At 43.8% G+C, this 21,382-nt stretch overlaps 1 long non-coding RNA gene across 1 annotated transcript; it reads left to right on the forward strand.

Moving 5' to 3' along the window:
- The first annotated feature begins 1,369 nt into the window (after positions 1-1,369).
- On the forward strand, positions 1,370-16,748 carry LOC107976223 (uncharacterized). The gene is made up of 4 exons (XR_001719997.4): positions 1,370-1,640; positions 8,725-8,829; positions 13,031-13,277; positions 16,568-16,748. It is a non-coding gene; the product is annotated as an uncharacterized LOC107976223 (long non-coding RNA).
- Positions 16,749-21,382: the final 4,634 nt, after the last annotated feature.

Here is a 21,382-nt window from a genome sequence, read left to right on the forward strand (position 1 = left end):
CTCCAACAGTCCCCTGAATAAGCCTTGTTTGTCCGGCTCAGGACACCCGAGGCAGGCCCTCCACTGCAGCGGATGGTCACGCCTGCAGCTAGCAGTCACCTTGCTCCAGCGTCTGCATCTGCCCACAGTGAAGGCAGCGTGACACGGGAGCCAGGCACGCCTCGCAGTCCCCGAAATCCACTCTCTACGTCCATGATGGGTTTGTTTGTCCGGCCCCCAGGTATCATCGCAGCCGGGCTGGCTTCTGAGACGACTTGCGGAGTCATCCGTGACCCCATGAGTGACAGGCCTCTGAGACATGCAGCAGGGCGTGGCCTCCTCTCACCAGTTCCACAAAATGAAATCTGGCTTTCCTGGGGGGTAGGGAAGTGCAGCAACTTTCCAATGCCATCCGAGGAGTTAAAATCAAACCTCAAAAGAAAAGTTTCTGCTCGGGCGAGGTGGCTCACACTTGTAGTCCCAGCACTTCGAGAGGCCGAGGCAGGTGGATTGCTTGAGATCAGGAGTTCAACACTAGCCTGACCAACATGGCGAAACCCCATCTCTACTAAAAATACAAAAATTAGCTGGGCGTGGTGACACGCACCTGTAATCCCAGCTACTTGGGAGGCTGAGGCAGGAGAATCACTTGCAGCCGGGAGGCGGAGGTTGCAGTGAGCCGAGACCACACCATTGCACTCCTGCCTGGGTGACAGAGTCTCAAAAAAAAAAAAAAAAAGAAAAGTTTCTGAGTAACCTTACAAGATCATTCTCCCTGTCTCATGAGGACTGCATCCTATATCATGCACAATTCTTATTCTTCATCTCATAAGGCTCCTGAGGGTTTCAGCAAGTGCTTGAGTCTGTAATGGTCACACCAGGATCAGCACCCATTAACCTTGGTTCTATGGCCACGTAAAAAGCTGAGGATGTTATTCCTGAGAACTAACCAAGCACTTCAGGATCAGACATGAAAACTCTCCATTTATTTTCTCACACCCCCATTCTGCTTGGACTGGGTATGGAGATGCTTCATCTCAGAGGACAGTGGGCTGTGTATCAGTCAGTATAGGCTAAGTTCGTTCAGTAACAAACAATCCCAAACTCTCAGGGGGCTCAGACAACAAGTTTTGTGTTTTCCTCTGACCACATCCCCATCTTGGGTAGGAATAGGGGCTGAAAGGGCTTTTCTTTCCTGATCCTTGTTTCTAGACCCAGGTTGATGCAGTCCCTGCTTTCTGGAAAATCACGTTTCTGAGTCAGAGGAAAGAGAATAGGAGGAGGATTACTAACAAGCTTCATCTAAAAGCAAAGTCACATCTGATTGGTTGAACCCAGTCCCATGCCTGGGACTTCAAAGGTAGGCGAGGAGGGAATTCTACAAAGAGCCAGTGAGGATCGTAACGTACGATAGTCATTACCGTAACCACCACGGACTTCCGCTGAGCGCCCGTCTCCGCGCAAGTACTGACCCTGGAACCCCAGTTGCCTGGGTCCACCTGTCGAACCAAACACAAGCCTCTTTTAGGTCTCTTCCACTCATCTCAGCAGGACTTGGCTACCCAGAAACGTCACCTAACACCCGCAGCTTCCCCCCATCATCTGTGACTACCTACTGTGTCCGTGAGACTGTCCAGTCTATAGACTGCCGCTCAGAGAAGGTAGGCTAGTAACTAAGATCCCAGACCCTGGAAGGAGAGCCCCTGAGTTTGAATCCTACTTTACCATTTACCAGCTTACAGACTTAACCTGCAGGCCTCAGCCTTCTCCACTAGGAAGTAGTGTTTATAACAGTACCTGCCTGATTGTGCTGCTATTGCACTGTTTTAAGGGATAAATAAATAAATAGGACTATACTGAGACCAGCTGGGCTCACAGTAAGCGCTATATTACTATAATAATAGTATATATTTTTATATTATTATCATTGTTACCAGGTTAGTCCATAACGTTTATTGGATTTTGTTGAATTAAGCCCCAGAAGCTTGTTCTTTGTAACCCATACTTAAGCAGTGGACAGAAAGGTAATCACCTACTGTCTAGTTCTCCTGAAAATTAGATACAAACCTAGGATAAAACACAAATTTTTTAGCATCTACTATATGCCAACCATGTGGCTTCATTAGAAAGCTCTCTGGAGAAGCTTTATTCTACAGAAATGTGCATCTATTTCCATGGTGCATTTAAAAGCTTCTAACCTTCAATTACATAAAGTAGGATAAATTCAGACAACGTAACGGTCCTATTCGATTCCATTCAAACCTAATGTGTAGAGGCAGATCTAAAGTACAGGGGGCAGAATTTCAGGATAAACCGAGAATTGCATAACAAAATATTCCTTCATTGTAAAGACTATGTAGGCCAACCAAATGTGTACTTTTGTGCAAGAATTTGTTTGGATTATGGCCAATAATTCTACAGTGATGAATTTCTAAATAAAGATACCAATCTCATCTCGTGTCTTCCTAATAATTACGAAGCCCATCAATATCTTCTACTCTGCAGAGCTTCACTCCAAACTCCAGGAGAAACATCAGTCAAAGATACCGGTATACCCGACCTTTTTAAGGGGGAAAGACAGTGCGAATGTGAGAGGTGTTTCTTCCTCAGAGTAAGAAGCCATCAGAAGTTATGCTTCCACACAGCAGAGCTGTTTAATCGTTCACACTTGGAAAAGATAACGATACATAGGGTGGGCAGGATGGCTGCAGAAACCCCACAGAGCAGGAATTGGGAGCCACAGTCTGAGCTGAAGAAAGGGTAGAAGGCCTGTCTTACTGTTGCTTGCACAATGATCTTCACCTAATATTGAGAAAGTGTCCATTGTTCATATTAAAAATGGGGAAGGGGGTTGATAGAGACCGCACCTCCCACCCCAAGCCCACTCCATCTGCCACTGGAGGGATGGGAGCTTCATAAAGCTCTAGAGGACGAGGCAGAGCCTGGGAAACAGACCGCCGGGCCCACCCCACTCAGCAACTTTGATCATGTTTCAAACTTAGAGAAAATTAGCAAAAATATAAGTGTAATATTGCACTGTGTCCCATTCGCTTTATCAGTGTCTCTCTCTTATTTTTCCCACACCATTCACGAGTAAGTTGGAGACGTCAAGACACTCTATCCCTGAAGATTTCTATGTATTTTCTCAGAACAGGGACACTGTCTTATATAACCATGGCACAACCATCAAAGTCAGGAAACTGTATACTAATATAAAACTATGACAGGGATCCCCATAGGTTCCTGGTAGAGCTTGAGTCTGTTCAGGGACCGTGTCCTGCATAAATGCATATCTGTGTTTGAGGCTGTGCTCCACACACCTACACCACTGTGAACCAAAGGAGCACTCCGAGGTGGAACACAGATCAAACACATGTCTCATTTTCCCTTATTCTTATTAATTTGACACAGAAATCCTATAGCCCACTATCCTCCCACCATTTTCTAAGGTGGCCAGATATTTCCACCATAGAAATTGAGGCTTTTTTTTTTTTAGGATTAGTCTATAGATAACCCCTTGTGCGGACTCTCACATGGGGTTTTTTAGCCTCTTACATTTTCTAGACTATGGGTCCTGTCCTTGCATCCCACACTCACGTGCACACCACACATGCACACTCACTCACTCACATACCTTGTTTCCTTGTGTTCTTTTGTTGACAAGTTTTCTTCTCCCTCTCCTAAAACAATTCCCAAATTTCAGGAAGGGACGTGTCTCCTGATGGTCCGACTTCAGGAGCCAGCATCCCAGCGAACTGATACCCAGCTGATGGAGGAGGAAAAAGCCGAGAAGCGAGTTCAGAAAGGCCTGACATCTTCTCCCTCCTGCAGGAGCCACAGACACTCACCACTAGGTTCCCCCTCCCTTCTCAGGGACCCTGCACTTAGGTGCTCACTGAATGCCATTCTCCTCAAGGCCCTGAAGAAAACTGCCCAGCAACTCTCCCGTCTCCTCTTGACATAATTTTTTCACTCTCCCAGATTATTCCCATTGGTTTATAATAGTGTTGGGGTTTTCTCCCGTCTTGGAAAGTAAACAAAACAAAACTCATAACCTTTATCCCCTCCAGCTACAACCTCCTCTCTTTTTCCTTCACAATAAAACTCCTGAAAAAGAATCACCTGCTCCCTCTGTTTTAAATCTTTCCTGGTCATTCTTAAACCCCTTTCCATCAGCATTTCTCTCCCACCACCTCCGTGAGTCTCTCACCATGGTGCTCAATGTCCCATCGCTGCCTAAACCCAGCAGTGTCTTGTCAGTTTTCTCCTGTGTGGCCCCCTCAGTAGCTTGGATGCAGCTGTTCCTCCTTGAAACATCTCTCCTTCTTTCCTCAGCTTAAGGACATGACCCTGCCCTGCTTCTCCTCCAGAGAGCCATCTCCATGTCCAAGCTGGCTTCTCCTCACCACCCTTTTTTTGTTTTGTTTTGTTTTGTTTTTGCTAGCTTGCTTTCTGACGCAGACCACTACCTCTGCCCTGTTCTCTCTAGACCCCATCCCTTCTCACTAATGACTCCCGATGTCTCCCCTGAACTCACAGCTGGCTGTTCTTGTTGTTGTTGCTGTTTTGCGATAGAATCTCACTCCGTCACCCAGGCTGGAGTGCAGTGACGCAGTCTCAGCTCACCACAACCTCCATCTCCTGGGCTCAAGTGATTCTCCTGCCTCAGCCTCTGCAGTAGCTGAGATTACAGGCATCCACGACCAAACCTGGCTAACTTTTGTATCTTTAGTAGAGATGGGGTTTTACCATGTTGGCCAGGGTGGCCTCGAACTCCTGACTTCAGGTGACCTGCCCACCTCAGCCTCTCAAAAGTGCTGGAATTGCAGGCACAAGCCACCATGCCCAGCTGAACTCACACCCCGTCATCCAACAAACTGCATGGCCTCTCTTGTGGGATACATGACTGGCATCTCAAACTTAACCTGCCCAAAGCAGAAATGCTATTCCTTTATTGTCCCTGCCAAGCATGCTTCCCTCATAGTCTTTCCTATGCTGTTAATGACAATTCCATTCACTAGAATTGCTCAAACAAAAACAAACAAAATAAAATCAAGATCCACTTTCAACTTTCTTCACTCTCTCCCACCCACTGCCCATCATTAGGAAATCCTGTCGGCTCTAGCCTCAAAGCATCTCCAGAATCTGCAGACCACCCCCATCACCATCCCCCATCACCATGCCCTTGCACCACCACATACACAGACACCTGCGCCAGCCCCGCCCTGCTCTGCCTGGGCCCCGACACTCTGACCCTGGCTCAGCAGGCACCATGATGGCGTCCAAATGTCAGCTTGTCACTCCTCTGCTCAGAATCCTCCCAGGACTTCCACTCTCACCCAGAATTAAAGCTAAAACCCAATCAAAACCCTACCAGGTCCTTCCTAATCTGCAGCCACAACCTGACCTCCTCCTGGCCTGTCTCATCTCCTCTCCATCAGGCTGGCGCCGGGACGGGGGGAGGGCTCTCCCCAGCCGCCGTGCTCCCATTCTGTGCTCCCTGTGCAGTGAGACCCCATCCGGCCTCCCTCAGACTAAGAGCACTGTGACAAGTCACCACCATTTGTCACTCACAGCAAAGTGAAGGATATGACTGCAGGGGCTGGGCTTGCGCGTGAGTGTGTATTAACTGAAACTTCCTCCTCAATATCTTTCTCACTTTTCTTCTGCCTCCTAATCTTCCAGAAAATAAAAATTAACTATAGGGAATATATTAACCGCTTTTGTTGGTCAAGTCCAGAAAACCTGTCACAGAAAACATAAGAAAGATAATTAAACACAATTGCATATTCAAAGTTTTCTGAGTTAAAATGAATCAGAGGTCAGGTGCAGTGTCTCATGTCTGTAATCCCAGCACTTTGAGAGGCCAAGGTAGGAGGATCACTTGAGCCTAGGAGTTGGATATCAGCCTGGACAACATGATGAAACTTCATCTCTACAAAAAAAATACAAAAAAAATAGCTAGGCATGATGGCATGCGTTTGTAGTCCCAGTTACTCAGGAGGCTGAGGTGGGAGGATTGCTTGAGTCCTGGAGATGGAGGCTGCAGTGACTGTGATCGTGCCACTGTACTCTAGCTTGAGTGACAGAGTGAGGCCCTGTCTCAAAAACTACACATAATAAAAATAAAATGAGTCAGAGAGAAGACAAGGCTGGGAAAGGAATATTTCTTGATTTTGTTATGGAGATAGCCTTCCCCGTGTCTCAGGACACCTCTTTCAGGACACTAACACACTTGGCTACTGTCACATTTATTTGATTGCCTTCTAAAGGGCTAACGTATTATTACCAGGATGTAGGGCCATCCTCACTAATAATATGTTCCCAGTCAAAATAATATGCACGCACTGCCAGCACCAGCAAAATTAAGTAGAATCCACCCCATTGGGAGGGATGTTATTGCACTTAGGTTGGCTTCAGAGGGCTGTTTCTAACGTTACATCAGTTAAGTGTATGTTTATGAATAAGTCATGAACTTGACTTGGGAATCCAGAAGCATCCTCACAACCCCTGCAAACAAAGGGAAATCAAATTGTTTGTCCTCCTGTCCACAGCAGCTTCACAGATACAGCCTGAGCTTTTAATCTTCAGTGGACTCCCTTGACCCCAATTTCCCCTACCAATTATAAAATCACATCATGCATCTCATTGAAAAGGATACCCCCTTTCAAAGAGGCCAATCTGTGCCAGGAAGGGAAGTTGACCAGAGACTGGGAAAGTGTCATAATTACCTCTTGCAAAACGCTGCAGGAATCCTCTCATCATGCCTGAAGAGGGAAGGTGTAGTGACTGCTCAAAGCCCACACACCTGTGAGCATCGACCATCAGTTAGCAAGGCCTTCTCATATGATTTGAAAATGAGCATTGCTGTAGGAGCACTAAATATGATTAGTTTATTGTGTTTCCTATGATTAAAAGACACTGAGGTAAAAGTATTAATCACCCAAGAACGTATGCAGTCAAATAGGGGTAAAGGCCGGGCGTGGTGGCTCACGCGTGTAATCCCAGCACTTTGGGAGGCGAAGGCTGGCAGATCACTTGAGGTCAGGAGTTTGAGACTAGCCTGGCCAACGTGGCGAAACCCTGTATCTACTACAAATATAAAAATCAGCTGGGTGGGGTGGTGCACACTAGTAATCCCAGGTACTCGGGCAACTGAGGCAGGAGAATCGCTTGAACCCAGGAGGCAAAGTGTGCAGTGAGCCGAGATCACGCCACCACACTCCAACGTGGGTGACAGAGTGAGACCTTGTCTTGAAAAAAAAAAAAAAAAAAAAAAAAAACCACCACCAAATAGGGGATAAAGCCAAATAGAAAATACTGGGAAGGAAATAAGCTTTGCTCAGTCCCTGATACTGAGGCTCTTAATTAATTGCATTCTTTAAAGAAATAAGAAAATAATAAAAATGAGAAAGATGCCAGGAAATCCTCAAAGTGATTCTTGTAGCAATCGGTGCCATATATTAAACTCGTCCTTTTCTTACCTGTTACTCTGTCGGTGAAAGATGTCTGTGATTGAGCAACCAATTGACTCAATATCACAGCATGCTTCTTATACCTAGGGGAGGGTTACTTGATCAATCACTCTTAATATATTCCATGTTGATTTTGGGGAAAAAAATCATTGATATGATTTACTCCACAAGTAGACACTGCTGTTCCTCATATATAAACCCTATAAAAGTTGTAACTGTCTTTCAAAGATATATATAAAACACATATTGATCATTATAACTGTAGCAGGAGTCAAAATCCCCGGAGTATGTAAGGGTCAGGAAGTTGAAGCAATTGTAAGAATCAGGCTGAGTGAAAGCAAAGGAATTTGCAGTGACAACGGCAGACAGAAGAGGGCATTCCTTATCTAGAGGAATTCAAATACAAATTAAAAAAAAAAAAAAAACAGAAAAAAAAGCTACTGTATATGAAAGACGATTGTACCTCTATGAATGGATTCAGCCTACCAGCAAACAAATTGTAACTTCTCAGCCAGACTCAGTTAAAAGGTAAATTTTTACCCAAAAAAGCATAATTTTTGTGTGAGAACAAATATTTCAGCATATGTGGAAAGACAGTATGTCCCATTTCTGGATGATGAATAATATGGTAATTGTAAGCATATGTAATATAACATTTATTGCTTAGCTAAAAAAAAGTTCTGCACACGTATCCCAGAACTTAAAGTAAAATTTTAAAAAAGCTTAATATTAGTATTTAAAAAAACAGGAAAAAATCTTCACTAATAAAATTTTACACAATGTCTGAATTCTGTGTCTACTACCATTTTATTTGCAAAAGGAAGCTGTTAAGGGTTTTTTTTTTTTTTAGTCCAAAACAGTGGAATTACTAAGAAAACATAATATTAATAGAAACAAACTAATACATTAAAAAAATCTTATTCAAATGAAATAACTTGGCATGTTGAGCGATCAGAACCCATGACATTAAAAAGCGCTATTTTATTCTTGACTCCTACTATCACGTTGATCTTTATTCACATGCAGTAATTTTGCCCCTGCCCTGACGAAAACTTCTGCAGGTCCAGTAGCTTTTCTGCTCAGTCAGTCTAGGTCACTGGAGAGGTCCTTGCTCATGTTGAGTCTAAATGCAGCTCATTCATTAGAATGAACTCATTCCTAAACTCATTCTCATTCCTTAGAATGTTGGGTCCAAGATTTTAATGTTACCCCAAGGGAAAGGGGCCCTAATCTTCCTTCTCATCCTCTCTCTGTCCATTCCACCCGCTAGCCAACAGCACTGCTCCCATCAAGACTGAAGCTGGGGAGGAGGGAGAGCATCTAACTGAAGGTTTCACATCCTCTGAGCCTGGAGATAGCAGAGCTAATATCCTGGGTGACTGTGGACGTTTATAGCTGCCTGTATTAGTCCATTTTCACACTGTTATAAAGAACTGCCTGAGACCGGGTAATTAATAAAGGAAAGAGGTTTAATTGACTCACAGTTCCCCATGGCTGGGGAGACCTCAGGAAACTCACAATCATGGTGGAAGATGAAGGGGAGGGAAGACACCTTCTTCACAAGGTGGCAGGAAGGAGAATGAATGCAGTCAGAACGACCACTTATAAAACCATCAGATCTTATGAGAACTCACTCACTATCCTGAGAACAGCATGGGGGAAACCACCTCCCCCGCCCCGCCCCCGATTCAATTGACTCCACCTGTTCTCTCCCTTGGCACATGGGGATTATGGGAATTACAATTCAAGATGAGATTTTCGGTGGAGACACAGCCAAAAATATCACTGCCTCTTTCTCATGGTGGTTTTCATAAGCTCTTCGGAGCCCCAGATCATCACTTGACTGGGCACCCAGGGCACCCCATGGTCACCTTTGCCCCCTTCCAAATGAGAGCTCTGTTCCCTCAGGTGGTCCTGGAAACAGCACTCAGGATAACCCAGTGTAGCCTACATTTGGGCTACAGCAAACACTCATATGCTAGGGCAGTGAGGGCTGATCCCCACACAACAGAAGGGACCTCATCTCTGCTTTGCCCAGAGCTGAGAAGGGCACTAGCCAGTCTCTTCCACCAGAGTCCGTCTAGAAAAAAGCACATTTCAGAGCTCTCCAAGGGACCTCTGGAAGCCCTCACACCAGGCTCAGGAGGGAGGACAGCTCACCCAGCCCTTCCCCAAGTGAAAAACCTGGTCTCACGGTGCGGTACATTCCTTCCAAATAAGCCCCTCCCTAGATTCCTCTCCCCAAATTCTCTTGACAGGCAGACCCATGTATGTCTGACAACCTGGAAATTACCACCCTCATCCTAAAACTTTCTGCACAAACCGCCCTTTAATGTGCATGTAATTAAAAGTCAGTATAAATATGGCTGCAGAGCTCCTCTGAGCTGCTACTCTGGGCACACTGCCTGTTGGGTAGCCCTGCTCTGCAAAGAGTAGGCCCTCTGCTGTGCACGGCCACTTCAACACAAGTTACTAACACCACTAGCTTGCCCTTGAATTCTTTTCCTGGGTGTAGCCAAGAACCCTCCTGGGCTAATCCCCAGTTTTGGACACTGGAAACACAGAAAGGGAAAGGGTAAGAAGAGGGTAAAGGATGAAAAACTACCTATTAGGTGCAAGGTACACTACTCAGGTGATAGGTGCATTTAAATCATAGACTTCACCACTGTACAGTTCATCTATGTAACCAAAACCGCTTGTACCCCTAAGTCCATTGAAATAAAAGACAATTTTAAAATAGTAAAATTAAAAATTGAAAACATTGTACCACTGTGACAGACATTGTGACAGGGAGACACAAATAGCAATCTGTGTCTCCCTAAGCCAAGTAGAACTTTGTTTTCACAAAGTGTAGCCTTTCTCAAAATTAAAGGTTATAGAAGTTCTCAGGTTTAAGGCACTTCTCATATTTCATACAGAATAATAATAAGATAATCACTTATTGATCTTCACTTTTCCTTAAGCAATGGAGGTCTTGCTCTGTTGCCCAGGTTGGACTCAAATTCCTGGGCTCAAGTGATCCTTCCACTTCAGCCTTCCGAATTGCTGGGACTACAGGCAGTGCCACCACGTCTGGCTTAATCATCACTTATTGACCATCTACAGCAATCTTCATGACAATGATACAAGTCATTTATGGTGTCCATTTGTATAAGAGAGTCTGAGGTTGGCCAAGTTAAGAGAAAGTCATATGACCAATATGTGAATGCAAGTTCCTGATCTTCTACAATGTCTCAATGTCTCTTGACCTCAAATAAAAAATTAGAGAAGTTTAAAAAAACAAAATATAGACAAAATTACCAAATTACACACTTTTCTGTTAAAAAAAAAAAAAGGAAAACATATACTATGAGAATGTGAGGTTAATTTTAGTTACACTTTATAGCATAGCACCACTGGTACATGTTTCCCGTGATACTGCCACGTTCTGTTTATTTTTATTTTAATGTCTCTCATTTTGGCTTGCAGTCAAAATCAGTTTCCTTAGCCAACGATTAGTTCACCTTTGCATTTTGGGCCAGTGCTAATGATAAATCCACATAAATCTTGCAAGAAATTGCATATTTCTATATATCAGATTTTCATATGAATTGTTAAGCTTGGCCAAGGTCAATGCACCCCTCTTCAGGACTAAACTTTAGACAGGCTTCTTCCCAATTCCAGACCCCTGACTTCCCTTTCCTTGGAATGTTTACTTTAGAAAACTCATCATTGTAAGTTCTTTCTCTGCCCCTTTGAGACGTAAATTATCTCCCAGCCTCTTGCCAGTTGTGCAACCCAAGACCGCCTTTCTCAAGGATCTGGGAGCTATCTCTTTGAAATTTAGTCATTCAAAAGGATAGGTTTCCTGTTTCCCCATCTATGTGTGTATGTATGCATCCCTTTTTATATCTGTTTGTGCACATATGTATCTCTGTGTGTACACATGCTGTGTGTGCATGTGTATCTGTGTATGTCTGTACATATATGTCAGTGTATTCATGTATGCATCTGTATGAGTGTCTGTATCTGTGTGTGCACAAATGCATGTGTACATATCTCTGTGTATGTATCTCTGAGTGCCTATGTGGCAGGGTAGGAGGCTAACTTTAATAAATGCCAATTAACAAACACAGACAATTAAGCATATTGGCTACCCTCCCCTCCAAAGTCCTCCAGTGCTTCCTGCTAGCTCACCCCAGTGCTGACAAACTCTCCCCCTTGTTTTGAGAGTTTATTTCTATGTCTCTCCCCTATTTTAATAGTCTCTTTCCCCAATTGCAATAAGCTTGAATATAGTCTTCTTTGCTGTTCATTGCAATTTTTTTTGACAAGCTGAGGGAATCAAGATGCCATGAGATTCCTGTAAATAATTGAAGATGGATGTGCCATACTACTGGAGAAACAACAACAACAAAAAAACCACTGCCCACTGGCTTTGCACACGTGTAAGATGCAAGTAGTTAAGCTCATTCACTCAAATATGCTGTCCTTCATTAAGTCATTTTTTATAATAACCAACCTCTAAAGCCATCATTATAAACATCAATGCAATTGGGGAACAGACAAGTTCATTTTAAATCTCCATCTAGTTTATCTTCAAGCCATAATGTATGCCTAATAACTTAAGTCATTTTGTTCATAAATCTACACATCACCAGAGGGGAAAACAACTGGCACAGATACATCAGTAGCAGAGACGAAGAAAGAAAAAGGAAGTATATGAAGTGTAAGTAGAGAAAAGTATCAACAGAAGACGACAACATGATATCAGAAATCCAGGGGGAAATAATCAAATTAAGGGATGAAGGGAAGAGGTAAAGATAAGGGGATATGGTAAAGCGTAAAAAAAAAAAAAAAAAAAAAAGATCTCCCTTCCCACATCCCCCCCAAAAAATTACTGTTTTACAGACAAAAAAGAAAATCCCAGAGAAAGAATGGGTTGCTGGGTCTTTTATGGAGATAAATAAGAGAATTCCTTCCCTCCAGGATCTTGTAGTTCAAGAATACATTGCTCTATTACATACAGCAAAACAGTAAAAAGAAAAATAAGGGAGAGAGGAGAAATGACAGTCATTCCTCCCAGATGACCAGGGAATTAGGGGTGGGACCAGAACTCCCAGAAATCAGGGATCCCGATTTACTTTTCAGCATTTCACTCCGATCCCTGCCTGCTTCATGCCAACAGAGCTAATTACCGAGCATCATAATTATATTCTTCCTCATTAAGTTTCCCCGACAATTTCAATTAAATAAGGTGTCTTTCCTCTAAATCAAGTTCTTACTGATCATAAATAAAGCTCTTGGTGATGATAAATAAAACTCTTAATAATCTAGACTCAAAGCGAGGTGCAGTCTCATCCCCCTGTGAATTCACAAGCCCTGGAGGGTCCCTGTGAGTCTCGTTGCTCTCCCACAAGAGCATGCTTCTGTGCAGTTGGGTACTGTGGCTTTCCCAATGCTGAACGCATCCCTGGTGCCTTCTGAATGAGTCTACAACTCTTTGGGTTTAGGTTCCATTGTCGTCATTTTTAAATGCATCCATTACTTGCAGATCGCTGAGTCAATGTATAATGAAAAACTCAATTCTATTTAAGGGCTAAACGATAAAATTCGCCAAAAATATGGGTGGAATGATAAGCGGTACAGAAATGAAGAGAGATTGAAAAGAGTCCTAAGAGGTAAAGAAGATTTAAAGCACGGAAGTTTAGCTTAAAGAGATCTACATAACCCAGGCAGTGCCTTGGGAGAGAATTGCCATAGAATACCTGATTGCTTCCATTTCAATGGTACCAACTGGGACCCAAGGCCCATTCTGCCCTTCACTGTCATTATGGGGAAAAGGTGAGTTCTGTCGTTGCTATAGCAACCTTCCTTTTCAGCCTTTCCTCTCATTTTCCTCAATTCATCTTCTGTGAGTTGCTTATCTCCCCTCATTATCAAGTGACTAGCAACTCTTCAATTATTTTTTAAACCTGAGTTAAAGTCCCAGCTGTATCATGGAGAGTTCTGTCCACCGTAGTAAAATAAAATCACTTCCTATCATAAACCTCTGGCTTGTGGAGATGGGCTTTATTAAATAGCTCAAGTTAATTGTGAGTTGACATCCCCTATTGGGTAATGCACGTGTGACCATGTTGGAAGAGAAGAATTTCAGGTGAAAGGCCCATTTATTTAAACAGATCTGTCCTCCACAGTTCTACCAAACAAGCCCCAATTGTGGAGTTTCTACAGATCCTTCCATTTTGTATCTATCTTCTCATGAATTTCAAGGGAAAAAAAAGAGAGGAAAAAGGTGTCCCACTGAGGAGTGGTGGTTCCATTCTCCCACTGATCAGTTATGTAATCTTTGGAGAATCAGTTCAGGTGGCTGCACCTCAGTTTCCCCTTCCATTCAGTGGGCAGAGTAATGGCTCCCCTAGTTGTGTCCCAGGGATGCTGTGACTGTTTGAAGAGATACCGCGTATCAAAATGGTATACCGATGTAAGCTATTATTACATAATTCAGACGTTTTCTACACCCATCACGATTCATTGCAGAGCACTGTTGGCTGTTCTTCAGTGACAGCCGTGTGCTGCTTTCGTGAGTATAATTGGGCGGCGAGCCATGCAGCTTCCTGGATTAGTGAGTTTTTGTTTATGAAGTTTCCGATGTTTAGAATTTTTTCTCCATCTTTGCTAATTGGCTTTAAATGCTAGTAAGGAAGAAGCTGCTGCTGACAGTAAATTAAAATTGCCTGCATTTCATTCCTTTCCAAGCCTTGTTTACCCAAGCCAGAATTCATTCTTTGTTCAACATTTTAAAAACCTTTATTATGTTAGGTGGTAAAGCACAGAGAGAGGCATGCTCAATGTTTGAGCTTTGATATTTTTGCATTCCATGATGCTGTGTGTGTGTGTGTGTGTGTGTGTGTGTGTACACATGTGTGGGAGGACTGGGTACCATTTTGGATGGCTTTCAGGCCTCTTGACACAACCATAAAGGGAAAGCTTGGGGCTTGTAAAGAACTTTACCTACATCTTCTGAAATTAAACCAACCATTCTGTTGGTTTTTCTGTTTCTACTGATCAGTTTTCTTCTACTGTTACTGCACTTGTTTACTTGGGCTGCCATAAAACAAAATACTATAGACTGGGTGGCTTAAACAACAGTAATTTATCCTATCTCAGCTTTTTTATGTATAGTATATTTTCTCCAAGGTTTTATACCAATTTTAGGCATAACTGGCCTTTTCCATTTATGAGTTTTGGGTTCTGAAAAAAGTTACAACCTCTCTAAGCCTTCATTTCCACCTCTCTACAAATGGAGAAAATATTGCTTCTGTGCAGGTTTTATTGTGAGATCAAGGACATAATGTACAAAGCCTGGCACCAGCTAAGTTCTCAGCAAACACGTCTGTGTGGGTAGATCCAATGTCCTGGGCCAATGCTGGACAGGCTCCTTCCCTACATAGCCCTCCAGAGAGAAACAGAACCTGGGACTCAGAGCCCAGGATTTGCCGCATCCCCCCGAGAGTCACTGACTCACAGTAGGAAGGAGCGAATTTATGCTTTCCAGCCTGGGTCTCAGAGACTATCCTAGAATCTTAATCCTAGCACCCCTCTTACTCTTTCAGTCAGATAACCCATCTCAATTTAAATATCTCTACAGGAAAAGAAAATGACAATTCCCTCTCCTCTCTTTCTCACACCCCACCCAGTGCTACACCAGAGCTTTCAAAACTCAAATCTGTGGGTACGAAAACCCTCCTGTTTATTTTTACTACAAACAAGAGAATCACACACACATACACATGCACACACACACATACACACACACAACATCATGGAATGCAAAAACGGTTTGATATCATGAGAACATTAACTGAAAAGCAATTATACAAATCACCGGCTATGGAAAAAGGCATAAAGAATTAATCAGCAGCTACATTTCAAGCTAGAAAGAGAGTGAACTATGGTAGAGCTGTTGGGATCACGGGGTCTGAAGTCAAGGTCCCTGGTCTCAAATTCCAGGCCCACCATTTACCAGTGGCAAGGCATGGGTCCAGCTGCTTAAGCCCTCTTCCCCAGTTTCCTCAAAATGTGCTGGAAATAAAATAATATATAAAATGCAGTTAGAACATCACCTGGTGAGCGGCAAACACTCAATGAACATTAGCTGCTGCACTTACCATTATGATCACTATCGCATAAACGCCACAAGATGCAGGTGCAGCGATGACTCATGGTGAACGCAGACAGGTGCGAGCACCACACTACGCGGCGGGACGCCCTGAAGGCAAGGAACAGAATGACACGGCTCCATCTCCACAGGACCTGCCAATTTTTAAGCAACCACTGCACATAATCTGAGCTCACATCATAGCCATCCTAAAAGGCGGATAGTTTCATCCCATTTTTGCTCATTAAATGAGTTATTAACCCAAGACTACAAAGCTAGTAAATGATGATGCAGGGATTCAAGCTCAAGCCTTTCACTAGAGCTTAGTGAAAAGGTTGACTGAATAAACCACGGTGAAGAGCTAAAGGGAGCTTGGACCCTTGCCTCTTACCCACCCTACATGGCATCATCTTGCCTGAGTCTCTTCAGAAGAGACTATGGTAGACCAGGTGGCTCCATTTCAGAAGAGTCCATTATGACTTTATGGTTTCCAACGCCAAGCACATGCAGTTCAATGTAACCACACTCATGAAAGGTACATTTCCTTCATGCCCTACCTTTTTGCCTTACTCCCTCCCTTCCTCTATCCTTTCCTTCCTTCCTTCCCTCCTTCATTCCCTCTGTCATTTATCCCTCCCTTCCTTCTTTCCTTCCCTCTCATTTTCCTTCCTTTCTTTTCCTCCCTCCCATCCTTCTTTCTTCCTCCCTTCTTTCCCATCCTTCTTCCTTTCTGCTTTCCTTCCTTCCTTCTCCTCTCCTTCCTTCCTTCTCCTCTTCATTCCTTCTTTTTAATCACTCCTTGTTTCTCCTTCTGTGAAACGGGTATAATGATATTTTCCTGCCTCTGTATACCAAGGTTTTTATGTGAATTGAACCAATTCCTTCATAAGATATCTTTGCTTACATGATGAAGGTGGTGAGCTTGTTTGTTTTCTCTGTTTTGCTTTGTTTTTCTTCCTAAACTTCTTAACAGCCCCAGACTCCAACTCTGCAAGATGGTGGGAAAGCCTTCAACAGGAATTACTCTGGAGAAGCTAGGAACCTTAGCAAGTGCACATCGTTCAAGATCAGTGTCCGGAAGGCTCTGTGCAGAACAGAATAGCTAAATACATCCCCTGGCATGCAGCTTTACCTCATTAAAAAAGATGAAAGGCACAATCATTGCTGCTTTTGCCACCTAATAGACAAAAATAGCATTGTATCTGGATTACAGGGAGAAAGAAAGCGTCTCCTGGGCAGGTGCCATCCACACTCCTTATTCCTCCCCAGGCTATTCCATTCTAAAGGAGAAAACCAAACATTTCAAAAACCAAACATGGTCTCTTGAGCACAGAGGCCTCAAACAATGTTCTCACTGAAGATGTGTCACCCTAGAAAAGTTTATTTCCAGGGTTGTGCCAATCCCTACTAATAAGGAGCTTTGCAGGCAAAAACACGATGCTGGTCAGAAAGTCCAGGTTGCCTGATGCTTGGCGCCTTCACTTGAGTTAACAACACCTCAGATCATCCGCTTGGCTTTTCACGTTTGAATTTCCCCCTAGAAACTGCTTCAGGCACAGAGGGACAGCTGTGATCATTTTCTTTTTGTTTCATGTCCAACTGTTCCGTAATCCAGCTATGAAAGAATTGTCAGCTTTAGTGGAATCCTTTTCCAAGCTTTTCATAGTCATGTGAAAGACATCCATTCTGTTGGTTATTCTGTTTCCACAGATCACTTTTCTTCTATTGTTGTTGCATTTGTTTACCTGGGCTGCTGTAAAACAAAATATCAGAGACTGGGTGGCTTAAACAACGGGAACTTACTATCTTACAGTCCTGGAGGCTGGAAGTCCGAGAACAATGCGTGGGCAGGGTTGGTTTCTCCTAAAGTCTCTCTCCTTGGGTTACAGATGACCATCTCCATGCTGTGTCCTCATACGGCCCTTTCTCTGTGTACCTGCATCCCCAGTGTCTCTTCCTGTTCTTATAAGGCCGCAGTCATATGAGGTAGGGCCCCTTCCTTTTGACTTCATTTCACCTTAATGATATGGCTTGGCTGTGTCTCCACCCCAATCTCATCTTGAATTGTAGTTCCCATAATTCCCACATGTCATGGGAGGGAGCCAGAGGGAGATCATTGAATACTGGGGACGGTCGCCCCCACACTGTTGTGGTAGTGAATAAGCCTCGTGAGATCTGATGGTTTTATAAATGGGAGCTCCCCTGCACAAGTTATCTTTGCCAGCTGCCTTGTAAGGCATCCCTTTGCTTTTCCTTCATCTTCTGCCATGATAGTGAGGCCTACCCAGCCATGTGGAACTGTGAGTCAATTAAACCTCTTTCCTTTATAAATTACCCAGTCTTGGGTATGTCTTTATTAGCAGGGTGAGAATGGACTGATAACATTTAATGACTTATTTAAAGCCCCTGTCTCCAAATACAGTCACATTAGGCATGAAGGCTCCACATATGAATTTCAGGAGGACACAATTCAGTCTTTAACAGTTATGCAGTGTATTTCATTTCCATATCCCCGAGATGAAACTCTGTGGCTTCTTTGTTCCTCTGCTTTTATTTCCTGGGAAGGAGGCTTACAGGCGAGGTGAGGGCAGGTGGGGTATCTTTAGGTGTGCAGGAGTCATTTCTGGGCTGGGAAACATGGTCCTGGATACGCAGGTGTTGGTCCTGGGAATGCAGGAGTTCTAGTGACTGGAGCAGATCCATTTTAGAGTCATTTCTCTGTCTTTGAGGAGTTCTCATGCTTCCATGAAAACCACATAAAGATGAAAGAACATTATCAATTTGGACGTTTCAAATGACCAACCTAAATGCTTAATGAGGGAAATGAAATGATCATTAAAAATATAGACAGACTCAGGAGCACATTAACTCAGTTCTTGTAACTAGGGGCAGAGAGCCTTGCATAATTACTGTATGAACTTGGATGAATGGCTGTATGCCTTTAGAAGAGAGTCATATCTACATGCAAGTGAATGTGATGAATATATTACCTACCACAAGTAGGTTAATAAGTGGAAGTGGTACCCCTTGATCCACACATTTTTAGAATCTCTCTATAACTGTAGAAACACTGAGGTTTTTCGTGAGGATTCTGAAATCCTATGCTAAAAACATTTTCAGGGTATTCTGAAGAACAGACAGAGAGAGAAAAATGAGACAAGCTCTCCATCAGAAGGACAAAGATCTTCTCCGTCTTAGGGAAGGGCCACTAGCTCGTGCGGGGCCAGTGCTCCTGCTGTCCTCTCCATCTAACCTCCAGAATGTTCCTCTCCAAGGACTCAGTCCTGCGTTCCTTTAGAGTCCAGCTGAGGCCAAAACTCCCCCATGGAATATCTAGTCCACAATGACCATCTTGTCCTCTGAACGCCTATCTGCCATCCGGACTTGTGATTTTGGTTTTCAAGCTTACTGCTTTGTCTTTCTGTTTAACTATTAGATTTGTCACTGGAAAGGGGCAAACGCATAGGATTTCAGAGTGGGAAGGGCACAAGGAGACTTTGTAACTGATTTTACGCAGAGAAAAATGAGATCATGGCCAGTTGAAGATATTCTGTTACAGAAGGCCAAAGAAACTAAGACTAGCCTATGGAAACCTAGGTCAGACAGCTTCACCGGTAAAGAAGGCAGGCGTGGTGGTTCACACCTGTAATACCAACACTTTGGGAGGCTGAGGCAGGAGGATGCCTTGAGCCCAAGAGTTTGTAGACCAGCCTGGGTAACGTAGGGAGAATCTGTCTCTATAAAAAAAATTTTGAAAATTAGCCAGGTGTGGTGGCATGCACCTATAGTCCCACCTACTTCGGAGGCCAAGGCAGGAGGATCGCTTGAGCCTGGGAGGCAGAGACTGCAGGAAACAGAGGTCATGCTGCTGTACTCCAGCCTGGGCAACAGAGACAGACCCTGTCTCAAAAACACAACAACAAAAAATTGAGATCCTGAGAAGCTAGAGGACTTGCTTGAGGACAGCCTACTACGTGGAAATAGAGCCCAGAGAAGTATCCTGTTCTCTTCAGTGGAAGGCCAAAATTCTCCCCCTCCCGCAAGCATATGAAAGCCAAGTAGCTCCTGCATCCTGCCACATCCCTTATGACCTCACACGCAGCACCCACACGGGGCCAGTCCAGGTGAATGCCTGCCTTCCAAACACTAAGACAAGTCAATCAGCAACAAGGACAGGAAGATGAGGCATTCTCTCACTCTCCTAAGAACAGGAACTCTGGGCCTCCCTGTTCTGACCTTAAGTCCTATTTTCATGTACTTTCCAGCTCACCTCTTCATTTGGTCAGAGGTAGCATTTTGCCCTGTATCATCTATATCTTGCTTTGCTAAAACTGCTTCACATCTAATGAAAATATCATCGGCCAGCTTACAACATTTTATTGCATTTGAGATATCGATGGCCAGAGGGAAGTTATTAAGAAGTGAGAGTTATTATCTGGACATGAGCACAGGAATGAGTCATTATCCACTGTGTTTCTTCCAGCAGTTTCATGAGAGATGAGACAAGCTGGTGGCAAGTTTCAGTTAGACCACATCACACACCTTCTGCTCTGGAAATGTGAGGGTCGAGCAAGCTGGAAAATGTGTTTGTTTCCAGACAGCTTCCCACCAGCTGCCTGGAGACGCAGCCTCTCGGAGGTCTGGTCATGCATCCAATTTATTCTCTCCACGGGGCGAGTCTGTTGATAAAGGTGACAATGAAAGTTACAAGCGCGTCAGTGGGAGAGTGTCTGTCCAAACCTCCTACAGAGGGAACAAGGAATAACAACAAACAGCAGGTAGTTTCTTAGAGATCTCTCACCTGCATCTAAACAACATTCTCTGCCAAGCAGGGGCTGGGTTTTTGCAACTTCTTCTGCTAGGATTCACCCCGGTCCTGCCCATCCGCCCACCCTTTTATTCTCACTCGATCCACCCATGACCTTTCCTTCTTGGTTTTGATGCTGCAGTAATGTCTTCAACACCATGTTAGAATTTAGTTTCCCTCTGACTTCCACTCGGAGTAACTGATTTCGAATCACACATACACACTTGCACACATGTACACACACATGCACACACACACAAACCCACACATATACAAACACATGCACACACACATATGAACACATGCATTAACACACATACACAAACACACGCACACACATGCACACACACAAATACACAAACCCACACATGCACAAACACATGCACAAACACACACACACAGAAACACACATGCACACACACGCACACACAAACATACACACACAAATGCACACAAACATGCCCACAAACACAGGCAACATGAAAAAGCGGCATGACTTGGAGGTGAAGCTCAGCTGTGCTACTCAGTGTGGAATCGTGATTACCCATCATTACTGTGCCTTTTATCTTCATCTATAACATGGGACTGGTGACACCAAACTCCTGGGGTTGCCATGAGGATGACGTGGATAATGCACATAAACACTCAGCACCTTGGCAGGAACATGAAAGGACTCATAAAACCGTAGCTATGATTTGTTTATAGATAGTAAGAAAATATTCCTAACTTCCCTCCCTGTACTTGGCTGTATCATCTCCTATCTGTCAGCAACCGTGCTATTACTAAGAATCATAAAAGTTGTGTACAGTGTCATGCTCCTGTAAGCCCTGAATGAAAAGTATTCTATGAGGGAGAAGTCCCCCATTGTAAGGCAGACCATAGCCATGAATGGTTTAAAAAATTCACTCAGTGCATTGCTGTAAGCAAGAGGGGTAACTACCTATTACGCACTGAGAAGTTCACATCAAGGCATCCACCACA

Source organism: Pan troglodytes, chromosome 7, assembly GCF_028858775.2.
Source record: "Pan troglodytes isolate AG18354 chromosome 7, NHGRI_mPanTro3-v2.0_pri, whole genome shotgun sequence".
Lineage (NCBI taxonomy): Eukaryota > Metazoa > Chordata > Mammalia > Primates > Hominidae > Pan > Pan troglodytes.